This window comes from Artemia sp. Qi Xiang Cuo, chromosome 16, assembly GCF_049724085.1.
Source record: "Artemia sp. Qi Xiang Cuo chromosome 16, ASM4972408v1, whole genome shotgun sequence".
Lineage (NCBI taxonomy): Eukaryota > Metazoa > Arthropoda > Branchiopoda > Anostraca > Artemiidae > Artemia > Artemia sp. Qi Xiang Cuo.
Genome location: NC_142809.1, coordinates 11,546,745 through 11,561,922, shown reverse-complemented (window position 1 = coordinate 11,561,922; position 15,178 = coordinate 11,546,745). Strand labels below are relative to the sequence as shown.

Genomic DNA, 15,178 nt, shown 5'->3' with positions numbered 1-15,178 from the left:
GATAATCTGTATGTACAGAGTGTGCTTTGCTTTAGTTCAAATTTCGCCTCAAAATTCTATCAAATTTTTACCTTCATACGTGTAGCCTTAATTGTACAAGTATCATAGTAGTAGTGGTAAAGAAAGGAACAGTAGTAGCAGTAATAGTATATTATCAGTAGTAACAGTAGAAGCGGCAGTATTAATAGCACTATAGCAGTAGTATAGGCACATTTTGCCTGTTTGTCAATTGAACATCCCACTCATGATGCTCCTGAAGTTTCCTCTTGGTACGATAAGCTGTTCCAAAAATATTGCTGATATGCCTGTATCAGCAATTTGTACACACATAGCATGTTTTGAAGATTAAAGCAATGATTATGATTTGATGATTATGACGATTATGCTAATACGCAATTAGAAAACCTAATATATTACAAGCCTAGTCATATACATAGCCATTAATATATAAATACAATATTACTCGCTTAGAAAAAGTAGAATCAGTAGATACATATAAGCCAAAGTTAAAATTAAGATTCTCCGAGTAATATAAGGGCAAGATCTGAAAATTTACAATGTCACTATACAAAAAAAAGCATTGGTTTGTTGCTTTTCAGAAAGAGTTTCATCCCTTGTTTGAATGCAACTATCACAGTTGATTCAGTAGAAATGGAATATTAGTGTCATTGTACTTTAGCCCTACTGCCTTCACAACTGGCGTAGTTTTCTCTGTTTTGGTATGCCAAACTAAAATTTTTGTACAAGCCCTGGCAAGTGGTTCAATATTTTCATTTGCGATGTTCAAAGCTCTAAGAAAACGGGTTTCTTCGTACCAAGGCGAAAAGGCTATCGAAATATTGGGAAACTTGCTCAGATAGTTAAGATTCACTCCAAAATATGCCATACCGGCGGGGAATTTAGAGGGGGTTCCCCTCACGTCCGTCCCCCCTGGTTCCACCACTGGTTGCAGAATAGTTGCTCTTCAACAGGGGACATGTTAGAACAGAAACAGAGACATTCTTAGATTGCTAGTTTAAGGTTCTTTTTCTTATGGTTGAAATTTGTCCTTACCCCTCTGATGGACTCATACATAGCCTTAGGATATGTAAGCATTCAAACTAAAAAATTATGAAATTCTGAACTTTTAATATCAATCAATCAATCAATCATTTATTACCCACAACTAACAAAAAGTAGTACAAGTGGAGTACATAATAATAAAAAAGAAAAACAAAACCAAAAAAAAAAAAAATAATCAACAAAAACTATCAATTAAATTAAAAAACGAAAAGAACTGTAAAATACCGTGGCCAGGGCCAAATTTACAAAATGCATCTGCAGAAAGCTTTTGTGTAGGACACCGAGCTTTTGAGTTACATCCGTAACATAAAAATTATGAACTAGATACCGATTTCTAGTCCATGGAGGCAGAGAAAGAAGAAATTTGCAAAATTTGAAATAAGTAACATTAATCTTTTTTAAATCCTTTAGCTTAAGAACAGAATGAACACCCGAAAAATAAAGTACAGAATAATAAGAAAAAGTCGAGATTAAGCACCCAAGAGCTCTTCTGTTATATTTTTCACGGTTTGCTACAATTTTTGAATAACTGAACTGAATTTTTTTTACTGAATCAGCAACAATCTGTTTACGAAAGAGAGCTAGAGAATTAGAAACAATAATACCAAGCCACCGAAAGGAAGAGGCAGAAAGTACAGAAAATTCATTACATACCAGAGGAGTAGACGAAGACAGATTATAAGATAAGAATTCACACTTGTCAAGATTCAGGGATAGACCAATATTTAGGAAAGGCTGAGAAACTAAGGAAACCATCGCAGAAAGAGCAGAGTTAGTATGACTAATCAACAGAATGTCATCAGCATTGGCAATGTAAGAAACATCAGTAGAACCAGAAAAATAAGTGCCTTAGATCTTTTCCAGAACACTAGAAATACAAATTTTTAACAGGGTTGGTGATAAAACACCCCCCTGCCTAACACCACGAAGCACTTTAATAGTTGTTTCTGGAAAAGATTTCAGGCGGATGTAAGAATTAGAATACCAAAACCGTAGAAGGTAAATAACCGAAAAATTAGCACCAGAAGAAGCCCAAGAAAAGAAAAGCTGGTTATGAACAACAGAATCAAAAGCCTTTGAAAGATCAAGTGTACAGAGATATGCGCCTTTACCCTTAGAAGAATTAGAAAGTAGAATAGAAGAAATGACACGATGAGCATGCTGGCACCCCACACCAGGTTTGAAACCAAGTTGATTCTCACCAAAGAAAGAAATATTTCGAGTCAGATTAGGTAAAAGAATATACTCGAAGACCTAGCTAATATTGCAAGAAACACAAATTGGACGGTAAGAAGAACAATCTGTTGGCAGTTTACTTCTTTTTAAAATTGAAGTCACGCTGCCACACAAAAAACTTTCCGGGACGACAGAAGACGCCAAGCACATTTGAAACAAGAGCGCAAGATGTGACACAAGTTCAGCACATTGGGGAGTTAGATGCATTTTAGAGATACCATCAGCATCAATAGATTTCGACTTAAGATGATTCAAAGCGTTCAAAACTTCACAACGCGATATAGGCAAAACAAAGCGCTGACTTAGAAATCTAGGGACAATTTTAACAAACGCTTCACCAAACTATTTATGAACGGAATAATTCAAAACGGAGAAAATCTTCGAATAATATGCATGCCAAGAACTTGGTGGAATATCAATACTACTTACATCAGAATCGTTTGTTTTGCTTTAATTAATTACTATCCTTCATTTTTTAGGCGAAGATGGAAAATCAAGCCCACGGTATCGGACACTTCTTAGATACTTCTTGAATTCCAATTTAGTTTTCTGTTTAATAAGAAAAACATTACCGGACCTGGGGCAACCACAATCTGTCCAAATTTTTAGCCAAAATTTAGCTTTATTTTTACAGGCCTTAAGGTTAGGGTCAAGTGACCAAAGAGGCTTTTGAGTATTTTTTCGGATTCGCTTAACTGGGACAGAAATTTTTTCAGCTTCTTTCATAGCAGAGAGGATAGAATGATAATATCGGTCTATTTCATATTTAGCATAAATAAAATTCTGACTACACTGCAAAAGCTGATAAGGAACATAAATCGTACTTAAAAGTGAAGCCAAAGTTATAAGATAAACAGAAAAATTCGCATCATTCCAATCAGGCTTATAAAACCATTTAGAACGTACACCACGACTCTTAGACATACTCTCAGAACAAACAACAGACTTTGATAAACAAAAAGACAGCGGAAGGTGATCAAGATCATTCTCGTCAAAATGAACCGTAACGGGCGAGCAGACAAGAGCTGCAGAACAAATAACGTGATCAATGTCTGATTTACTACCTGAATGGTGAATATACGTATAATCATGGGACTTCCGAACAATTTTTTAAGCCGGGAGAGAATCAAAAAGCTGACCATTCCTTACATTATCAGAAACCAGATCAGTATTAAAATCACCAGCAATAACAAAATGCAACCCCTTATCCGATATCTTTTGAATTAAAGTTTTAAGACCATTACAAGCACAAGAGAAATTCTGAAGTGAACGAATGGAACGATCATTATATGGTAGATACACATTGATTAATACAACATTACCAAGACGCACCGCAAGAAAAGTGTCATCTGATTGGAAAAGCACAGGACTTACACCAGAAATAATTATCTTAAAAACACATGCTAAGCCGCCAGAAGGATGGTCGCACATAATTTTAACTGGACGCTCAAAAACAACGTGATCACTGCTTCGTCTCAGAAAAGTTTTGCTAAAGGCAGTCAGTAAATGTTCTTGGAGACAAACAAAGTCGTAATTAACATACAGATCATCAATCAAAAAGGCCTTACCTCTTGTTCCATTAAAATTAAATGAGACTATACTTATGTCCAGATTCATTTTTGAGAATAGACCTTATCAGTGATCTTCTTAATCACAGGGCATCGTAGGCTGTAAGAAGGATGAGATCCTCCTCAATTGGCACATTTCGGAGATTCCGTACAACGATCACTGTTCGTAGATAAATGCGGTCCAGCACAACGAGCGCACTTGGGAGCGCTACTAGTACATGCACTTTCCAAGTGTCCAGGGGAACGACACTTGAAGCAACACTTTGGCAATTGCTTGAACTCATAAACACGGAAGTTTTCATACCCAATCTTCACACCGTTTTGCAGAAATGATCCTTTAGTAATCGCGTCTGCAAATTCAAGCTTAACCGATTTGCTTGTTCCAAACCGACTAGACCCGTTTATACCAAACTGGTTCCGTAGCATTTCAAGGTCAAAATCAGACAGGACTTCTCGAATAACACCAGTGTGTTTTTTAGATATAACTTTCACACTAGAACCAGGTAGCTTCCTTTGCTGATTTGCAAAAATCTTCAGCTGCAGATTTCTCAATATTCACCGTCCACCGCTTTTTAGTCGCATGCACTCTGGACACCAGCTGATGTCCAGAAATTGAATCTATTACGGATTTTCGCTTTAGCGGGTCACCATGCTCAGGTGGGGGATCGGAGATCAAAATTGTAGTATGCGTATCACACGCAGCAGGTTGGCTAATCACAGGTATTTGAGGAAAGTTCAGATTGTACAAATCAATCTTGGCAGAAACTAGCAAAATCGCTTGTTCAAGGCTCGTAAGCTTGAATGTGACGTGTGTAAACGCTGTAGCAGAGATAACAGGGACTTCTGTTGGTCTTTTGATGACAAAACAAGGGAGCTGTTTTCCATCGGCATCACATTTCTTCATAAAGTCTATAATATCTTGCAGGTGACTGAGAATTGCATTAGTGCCCCTTCTGACAGGGGGATCATTTTCATTCACAAAACTCCATAGCTTTGCTTTCTCTGACTTAACAGTTTCCAAATCTTTAAAAAAGTCCACTCCTTTTCGTAAAATAACGGCTTCATCAACACCACTTAAATTTTCAAAAACAAAGTTTAACAGAGGTGAATACAAAAGCTCGGAAACGCTCATCTCGTTATAAATTCACTTCAAAAATAATTTAAACCAATACACGCAAAGTACACGTGATGGTCAGGCGACGAGCGAATAATAGTAAATTAAGTTCATTAAAGATAAACTTGCCACACAGGTTTGTTTATAATCCAGGAGAAAGCTATTTTTTCGTCTGCATTGATATAATCCTTTGCAATAGGTTTGAATCCAAAACAGGTCTTTTCACCATGAACTCTGAATGAACACTGATATGTGGCATACTTATATTAATTAGATTATTATTTTTCCTTCTGTTATTATTTACATTCTTAATTCAAGTTAAACAGTAGGCCTATTTGTCCCAAATTCAGCACACCTACTAAGAAAAACTGAACACCTCAATTAGACCCCGGCGCCGCACGGATGAGAGAAGACCAGCAGAGGCAGGGCCAAAAACAGCAGCGGTAGCGCGCCACCTGCACGCCGCCAATAAGATGTCAACGGCGCGCCGCCGGCGCGATCAATGTTGACCACAAACATTAATGTTTTCATCAGTCTTTCTCAAATCACAGCTTAAATTTACTTTCTTTACTCATTGACAGTACACTTTCATAGGATACTCCACCTAGTAGCTACTGGTAGCAACCAAACTGTCATATCAAACAGTTCGTGGTAACGAACTGTAAGTAAGGAGCGACCCGGCTCAATGGTAACCGAAACTCTAAAAAACGGGATTTTGATACCAATAGATACATCAAAAGAATCAGATTTTAATTCTGATTTCAAATATATAAGTTTCATTAAGTTTAATCTTACCCATCAAAAGTTACGTGCCTGAGAAAATTTGGCTGATTTTCGAAAAAAGGGGGAAAGACCCCTAAAAGTTATAGAACCTTAATGAAAATCACACCATCATATTCAGCGTATCAGAGAACCCTACTTTAGAGGTTTCAAGCTCCTATCTACAAAAATGTGGAATTTTCCATTTTTTGCCAGAAGAAAGATCACGGATGCGTGTTTATTTGTTTGTTTGTTTGTTTTTTTTTTTTGTTTTTTTTTTTCCCCAGGGGTTATCGTATATACCCAGTGGTCCTATAATATCGTAGGAGGACTCATTGGAACGGGAATTAAAATTTCTAGTGCCCTTTTTAATTGACCAAAAAAAATGGAGGGCAACTAGGCCCCCTCCCACGCTCATTTTTTTCCCAAAGTCACCCGATCAAAATTTTGAGATAGCCATTTTGTTCAGCATGGTCGAAAATATGATAAAAATGTCTTTTAGGATGACTTGATCCCCCAAAGTCCCCAGGGGGAGGGCTGAAAGTTATGAACTTTACTCAATGTTAACATATAGTATTGGTTATTGGGAAGTATACAGACTTTTTCAGAGGAGATTTTTTCTGGTAGTTGGGGGTAGGAGAGGGTCGGGGGCTTTTGAGAAGTCTCTGTACAGGACGAAAGATTTCATGGGGGACGGAACATTGCTCTGAAGGGGGCGCCGGATTTTCCAGCATTATTAAAGAAAACGATCAGGAATTAAATAAAAAAAAACAAGTTTTTCAACTGATCAACTGATTGTGATTAAGAGGTCATTTTTAAAGAACTGGAAAAAAAAATTTGAACTATAGTTTAAAGAGCAGGGTATTGACTAGGGGGCGAACCCCCTAATATACATGTTAAAAATTTATGAATATAGAAGTTCGTTACGTAAGTTAATTCTAAGTTACGTATATTTATTACTAATAAAAACGTTCGTAAATAAAATTAAACAAGTTTCGAGAAAGCCATTTAACCAAATATAATATGCAAATTTTGTTTTAATTATTCGTGTACGGTGAGCCAATATCAAAACCTGCATTAATTCAAAAACGTTCAAAAATTAAATAAAAAAAAAAAGTTTTTTTAACTGAAAGTAAGGAACGACGTTAAAACTTAAAACGAACAGAAATTATTCCGTATATGAAAGGGATGTCCCCTCCTCAACGCCTCGCTCTTTACGCTAAAGTTTGACTTTCTCACAACTCTATTTTTTTAACAATAAAAAAACTTTAGCGTAAAGAGCGAGGCGTTGAGGAGGGGACAGTCCCCTTCATATACGGAATAATTTCTGTTCGTTTTAAGTTTTAACGTCGTTCCTTACTTTCAGTTAAAAAAACTTGTTTTTTTTATTTAATTCTTGTAAAAGCCTCTCACCTCCCTTCACACTTTCTTTTGTGTTTTTTTTAAAGTAGCCATATAATGTTCTATAAAATCTGTCTCTGCTTTAAATTAAAAGAAATAATTAACTTTTTGGCATCCCTGCTTCCAATAAAAAATTCAAGATGTTATCATTTAAATATAATACTTCCCTAGCCCCCCCCCTCCTCTGGATACCACCTTGATAGGATACCAACTCTGCTTTAAACTAAAAAAATAATTAACTTTTTGGCATCCCTACTTTAAAAAGAAAATAAATTTGAGATATTATTATTTAAATATAATACCTCCCTAACCCCCCCCCCTCTGGATACCACCTTGATAGAATACCGTCTCTACTTTAAATTTAAAAAAAAATAACTTTTTGGCATCCCTGCTGTCAATAAAAAAAATTCAAGGTACTATCACTTAAATTAAATAGCTCCCTGTGCCCCCCCCCCCTCTGGATACCATCTTGATAAGATACCGTCTCTGCTTTAAATTAAAAAAAAATAATTAACTTATTGGCATCCCTGCATTCAAAAAAAAATGAAGGTGTTATCATTTAAATATGATAGCTCCCTATCCCCTCCCCCTCTCTGGATACTACCATGATATGATACCGTCTCTGCTTTAAATTAAGCAAAATAATTAACTTTTTGGCATCCCTGCTTTCAATAAAAAAAATTCAAGATATTATCATTTAAATTTAATACTTACCTAACCCCCCCCCCCTCTGGATACCACCTTGATAGGATACCGTCTCTGCTTTACATTAAAAAGATAATTTAATTAATAATTAGCTAGGTCACTATATTGTCCAAACAAACATGCAAAATAATGTTAAACAGCTTAGTGTTCCTTGAAAAAAAAAATTGAGGGTATGAGTAAAGGGGTACAATGACAACGACAAAAATGTCAAAATTATTCAGATATACATAAAATTATTGGAAAAATGAGTCATAGATTTGCCTGGGCATTCAATAAGATCTAAAGAATCTTATTAAAAGGAAGCAGACAAAAAAGCCAAATTAGGCCAGTAGCCTATGAGAAATTGCAAAATACCCAAGACAATGAACAAGTCCTAATGGGGGCGCCCTAGGTCTATCAAAATATTTCAATGGTTTCCCAGGGGATTTGATATCATTTTCTTCTGTCCCCACTTTAAATGAAAAAAAAAATAATTATCTTTTTGGCATCCCTGCTTCCAATAAAAAAAAATATAAGGTATTATCATTTTAAAATGATAGCCCCCTATCCCCTCCCCCCCCCCCGATAGGCAATAATTTACAATTTTTTTATTAATCATGTTTTTGGGGTAACTTCTATTTCAATCTTTAATTCCCAACCTTGTACAAAGCTTAGTCTATAGATAAATTTTGTCTCAATAGAATATTTTTTTTGTGGGGGGAGGGAGTTAAAAATATTTGAGAAAGAAGATTGTATTTTCTTTAATCTATCAGGCGTTCAACAATTGTGTATTAAACATTAAGAAAATCTTATCTAAAAACAGCAAAAGAAAACAAAATTCTGCAAACTTACAGTTGAATTACAAATTCAGCTGTAGAAACAATCTGTTGACTATCAATTTCAAATCTAACTGAAGCTGTATAGTAGTGAATGCGTTCTATTTAATTTAAAAATAAAATTCTTGACTACAAATGATGTAAGAAATAGCAATTGGGAAACTGTATTTGAAATGTTTTAATCTCATTTCATAAAGACAATATCATTTTTGTCAACATCTGAAGAACTGTGTATATTGCAATTGCATGTGTCTGGTTTTCATGCAAAGTAACAATACAGACAAAAATCAATGAACAAGAGAGTAGTGAAGAATTATGGTATGCAAAATAATATTTGGCAGGGAAAGTCACTGGTGATAAATTGCTAGGGGTGGCACCATGACTGGGTGATCTTTGGGAATTTGGGGAACCAAATTTTCTTTTGGGGTGATGCATAGATTTTTGGGGAAATACCCAAAAATTCCGGGATAGTGTAAGCCCTGCTTGATTTCTAATCAGGAAAATTGAAATACTAAACCCCACAAGAAAGAAAAGCTCCAACTTTGCAGTTGACACAATGAAGAATTGCTGCAAAATTAATTCAAAGTCAGCCTAACACCACCACCTCTGCTGGCAGTGGTGTTTGGCTGGTTGATCTGCCAGCACGGTGCCAGGGCCTAATCTCAATTCTACAATGTCACAGAGTAACTGGTTTTACAAAAGATCAGGCAATAAAAAGTAAGGAAACAAATATATTATTTGTCATAAACTTGTTTTAACCACACAAAAAAGCACAAAATTAGCAATGTAATAATAATGCCTCTCTTTTTGTTCCAGTATATCTATTTCTGGAGAGCTGCTATATATGTTAATATATTTCCTAAATCTAAGAAAAAACCTATAAAATGGCTTATCTACAGTAAAATTCTAGTTTAGTGGCTTCTTGATATCTCAGAAAGTGGCTGACTTGAGTGAATAAAACACTTGGGAATGTATCCAGAGCCTAAAGGATTGCCCAGAAGATATTTTGAAGCACCTACCCCTTCAGAGGCCATTGACCTTTGGCAATGTCATAAAAGTGAATCCTTATTCAAAAACTTACATAAGAGTTTTGGAAGATGTGCATAGACAAGCCACCAAAGTGATATCCAGCATATAGAAGCTTTCCTACCCTGCAATGCAAGCAAAGCTAAAACTTCCAACACTTGTATCCAGAAGAAATAGAGGTGATACCATTCTAGCCTACAAGTTAATGAGGGCTAATACTCTCCCAGCCTTATTTCCTACTGTTGGTCCTAATTCAAGAACTAGAGGTCATCAACTGAAACTTGTAAAGCAGTCTACCCTATCCAGAGTCATTCAATTCTTTTCCTCAAGAGTCGTCAGCAATTAGAATTAACTCTCAGAAGAAATAACTGCTGAATCCATTGACATTTTCCAACAAAGGCTGAATGCTGAGTGGTCCTCTGTAAATTCAACTGGGAAGCAACTGATCATCCAATTGCACCTGGTCGCTAAACATTAATGAGATCAACTTCAGTTGTCAACTCTGGAGCTTCACAAGGAGAGATCCTTAGATAGCTCCCAGCTGCAATTTAAAGTAATTATTCCTGCTAAAATAAGGCACAAGAAAAGTGTTTTGAGCCTTATACTTTTGTTCAATCCCAATTAATAAGGTTTAAAAGATCTGTAAAGTGGTGTTTTAAGTTTAGGGAAAAACCCTTGATATGACTTATAATTCTATTAAAATAACAAGAATTACATTTTCAAAAACTAAAGCCAATAAAAATACATTGAAAACTTAAAATTAAGGTAATTTTTTGCCACAATTTATAGAGTTAGCCTATATACATGCCATATATTCTAAGCTTCTCAGCTTAGAAATAACAAAAGTATAGATATAGTAGCTTGGTAGGCTAACACCTTCTAAAGGTATATTTTCAGCCCTTGATTCATTCCTAAATTATCATTTACTTAGTTCAACTACCCAAAGATAACAAGGGCCTCCAAGACAAGAATTAAACCTAATCTTTCAACAAAAGGGTAGACACAGGCAAGGCCATACCCAGGATTTTTTTTTGGGGGGGGGGTACAAAAAAAACCATAAAAAATGTGTTTATATCCATTTTTGCTTCATTTTTACAAGTCAGACAAACATTTTGGAAGGAGTTCAACCCCCCCCCCCTGGTATGGTCTTAGACACAGGCTTAGAAGCTTGACAATACCTACCAAGGGTATATTTTTGGACTGGATCCATTCCTGAAAATTGCATTCATTTAATTCAACTACTTTCTAAGATAGCAAGAATCTTCTAAACTTGAATTTTACCCCATATATTTACCCTTTAGGGAGAGGAGGAGCAGAGAAAAGAGACCTTTAAGGATGATATAGGTTGTACAATTATTTTATAATGTTTATCAAGTGGTTTTTGGATTTTTTTTGCATTTGTTATAGATGTGGTCATATCCACTGTACCAATACCAAAATAATCCAAACAGGGGCATAATTTGCAATGGGGCAGGAAGGCAACTTCCTCTCCCAGACCTTCCCCCACCGGCTGAATTTTAGTTTATCCAAAATCTTGTCAAAAATAAGATAAACCTGCATAATTCAAGCACCAACAGAAACAGATCAGTTCTTTAGTACACATTTACCTTTGTAGTACTTTAAGTTACCTTTATATAGGCTAGTACTATAAATTAATTTTATAGCGTTTTCACACATTTTATATGATGTGGGAAAACTGGCTGTGGGAAACTGGATGTGGGAAACATTTACCTTTGTAGTACTTTAAGTTACCTTTATATAGGCTAGTACTATAAATTAATTTTATAGTGTTTTCACACATTTTATGTGATGTGGGAAAACTGGCTCCAACTTCCCCCCCCCCCCCAAGGATTTTGATGAAATTACCCCCCTGAATCCAAACCAACAGAATCAGCAAAGATCTGTCTAGACCTTGAGCCTAGCCTATATCTTATCTCATCAGGGAGCAAGGATGCTAATTTTCATGGTGGCAATCATTAGCCTATATTTGACAAGAATATAAATTAATACCAAACTCAGTGCCCTGATGTGATAAATACACTACTTACAGAAAATTTCATATACAATGAAGATTTTACCTCTTACAAAAATACTTTTCACGACTAGATTTCCTTGCTTTTTAATTAAAGTTGGCTGATCACGTTCTGGGAATTTAAACTTTGCTTGACGTCGTAACCAATTGAACGAAATTTACAACAAAATGACGCTCATGGCAGAAAAAGTGGCCAGCCCCCTAAAATTTCAAGGTCATATTTTGCCGTTAACCTGGATTCAAACTAAATTTTGGAATTGAATACTTAGCTAAAGCCAATGGTAGTCTCTATTTGAAAACACGGCTAAGGCCACTATCTAACAGCTATCCTACTGTCCGTGCTGTTATGATGCATTTATTTCCTTAGGCAGCAATTAAATTCTAGCAAATAACCGTTTATTAAAAACGGCCCTATAAGGGCCTTTTTTAGCACTAAGATCTTACATCTTGTATGTCTTGCATCTTTCTGTAAAGATTATCGTTTTTAACTCATCTTTGTTCTAAGATCTTACAGCTCACTGATGTTGGCAAAAAGCGTGAAGAACGCCATTTTTCTGCTATATAGAACAATGATGAGAGAACTTTGGTAATATACTTATCATTAGGCCCGTTTCTTAACACTAAGATCTTACATCTAAGTTCTTACATCTTTCTGCAAAGATTATCATTTTTTAACTCATCTTTGTTCTAAGATCTTACATACTCATCATTGTTCTCAGACCGCTGATCAGAGCAGAATGATGAAAGACATTTGCATAAAAATGACAAAAGATGTAAGATCTTAGTTCAAAGATTTCATTTTTAAGCGTTTTCTGACAAAAGATATAAGACCTTAGCACATGAATGAGTGAAAAAACGGACCTATTGTTCTCAGACCACTGATTGGAGCAGAATGATGAAAGACGCTTGCATAAAAGGACAAAAGATGTGAGATCTTATTTCAAAAATTTCACTTTTAAGCGTTTTCTGACAAAAGACATAAGATCTTAGCACATTGATGAGTGAAAAAACCACCCATATTATTTTATTTGTAATTTATCGAGTAATCCTAAGCAATTTTTTTTTAATTATTTAGTTGCAAGGTCTTCCACAGTGTTTTACGTCGTAATCTGTGTGATACAAATTGTATTATAAGTTTAGAATGGTCTAAGATTGATCGGATAAATAGCTCTTCAATCATAAACAGGTTGACATAATTACGAATATTAAGTAAGTTAATACGAGAAGTTTTTTTAGACAATATGAAATCCTATTTGTCCAAAACTTGTATACAAACGACAATACAGGGAACTGTTTAACCGTCACTGTCGTCTTTAAAGAAAAGACGGCAATTTCACATATCATAAAGTAGATATAGCACTGGGGCAAACTACCGATCCTTTATCGTCATTAAAATACTATGATGTAAAGTTAAAATATATTCTACGTTTTAAGCAGTAGACCAGCCACGTAATTTTATTCTGAGCTAAGGGGGGAGAGCTAAGCAACCTCTGTGGGCCCCCTAAAGTGGCAGGCTCACAGAGTTGTTGAAGAGCAATATTTTTTCACAGTGCTTTGCACAGCGCTCTCCCAAAACTAACTAATAATAGTAAGAAGCAACTTAAAAGTTTTTAAAGAACAAAGAGAGGGCTAAAGCTGGAAAGTAATTTACAGTTTTATCGCAACACTGGGAATCGACAAAATCTCATTTCTAAAAAATATCAAGCAGGGCCGGATCGACTAGGTGTGGGGCCCAATTGGAAATTTTTTCGCGGGGCCTCCTCTATATATTAAATTTTCTAAATAATATATATATATATATATATATATGTATATATATATATATATATATATATATATATATATATATATATATATATATATATATATATATATATATATATATATATATACAAAGGGTTGATTTAAATCATCCTCCACTTCTAGCATTTTTCTTGTAACCTTTAGCATAGTTATTTGTGTCTTGCAATATTTCTTCCAAGAGATCTGTTGGGTTACGACATATCCCATTATCTAAAGGATGTGTAAGGCGCTCTTGAGCAGTATCTTCAGGGTCTAAAAGGTACATTTGGCTATATGGATGTGGTTCAAAATCTCCTTAAGGGGTAAGTGATGGATGTGCCACTAAATTCATTTTGTGATAAATTTGTCCAGCAAATTTGAAGCTGAAAACATTACGATTATTACTACTACTACTACTAACAGCTCATCGCAGCACCAAGCCGCCTGAGGCCAACACAGCTACGCACGCTCCTCCTCCACCCCAATCTATTCAAAGCCTCCCTTTTTACACCCGCCCTTCTCGACGTCCTTTCTTTATGACGTCCTCCCACCCCAGACGGGGACGACCTGCCTTCCGTTTAGCCCCAGATGGTTGGCCGAAAAGAACAATCTTCGGCAATCTGTCATCCTCCATCCGCACAACAAGCCCTAACCACCTCAACCTTTCTTTTATTATAGACCTAGAAAGCGGTATTGAAACACATTTTTCGTATAGCCTATTGTTTGAAATACGCTCAGTCAGCAGGGTACCCAGAACAATCCTTAAGCAATTTCTCTGGAAAACATCTAGCAAATCTTCATCCGCTTTTCGGAGCGTCCATGCTTCAGAGCCATATTTGACCACTGTCATCACTGTAGTTTCTAAGATTCTAATCTTGGTTTGCAGACTTATCTTCCTATTCTTCCAGACTTTTTTTAACTGTGAAAAAAAACACCCTGAGCCTTGGCTATTCTATTTTTAACATCTTCACTGCTCCTACCATCTTTACTCATAATACTACCAAGGTAAGTGAAGCTGCCCACCTGATCAATCTTTTCATTACCCAACGTCACCTTTTCATCTTTACTTATTCCTAGCCTTAGTGACTTAGTCTTCCTAACATTAATTTTCAAACCAATACTAGCACCCTGAACTCGCAAAACCTCTAAAACTTCATTCATTTTGCTCACGCTTTCATCTAGGATGCTTAAATCATCAGCATAATCCAAGTCCAGGAGATTTTTTCCTCCCCATTTGATTCCATGGTCTCCCATTGCCTTTCCTGCGCTCCCTAAAACAAAGTCCATCAAAATAATCCATGTAAAGGGGGATAGAACACAACCTTGCTTAACTACTGATTTAATACAAAACCAGCTGCTAACCTCATTTCCTACCTTAACCGCAGCAGTGGTATTCCCGTACATAGCACTAATCACTTTAATGTATTCGTCTGGTATACCATACAATGATAAAACCTTTAATAAAGCTCTTCTATCAACTGAATCGAACGCTTGATCATAATCTATAAAACTGAGGACCAAAGGTGTTTGAAAACTTAGGCACTTCTCAATTATTAACCTAAGAGTGAAAATTTGGTCAACACATCCTCTAACTTTTCTAAAACCGCACTGCTCTTCTCTTAAAACTTTGTCTACGGCATCTCTCAGTCTTAAAAGTATCATATTACTAAGCAATTTG

The 15,178-nt window shown here is 35.8% G+C and overlaps 1 protein-coding gene across 2 annotated transcripts in view; it reads right to left on the bottom strand.

Annotated features, from left to right (window-relative positions):
* Cdk7 (Cyclin-dependent kinase 7) overlaps positions 1 to 11,849 on the bottom strand; it is a 121,891-nt gene extending 110,042 nt beyond the window's left edge. For both annotated transcript variants that reach the window (XM_089102694.1, XM_089102695.1), the window contains exon 1: positions 11,765 to 11,849. The gene's annotated coding sequence lies outside the window, so the exon portion shown is untranslated. The remainder of the gene's footprint in view (positions 1 to 11,764) is intronic.
* Positions 11,850 to 15,178: the final 3,329 nt, after the last annotated feature.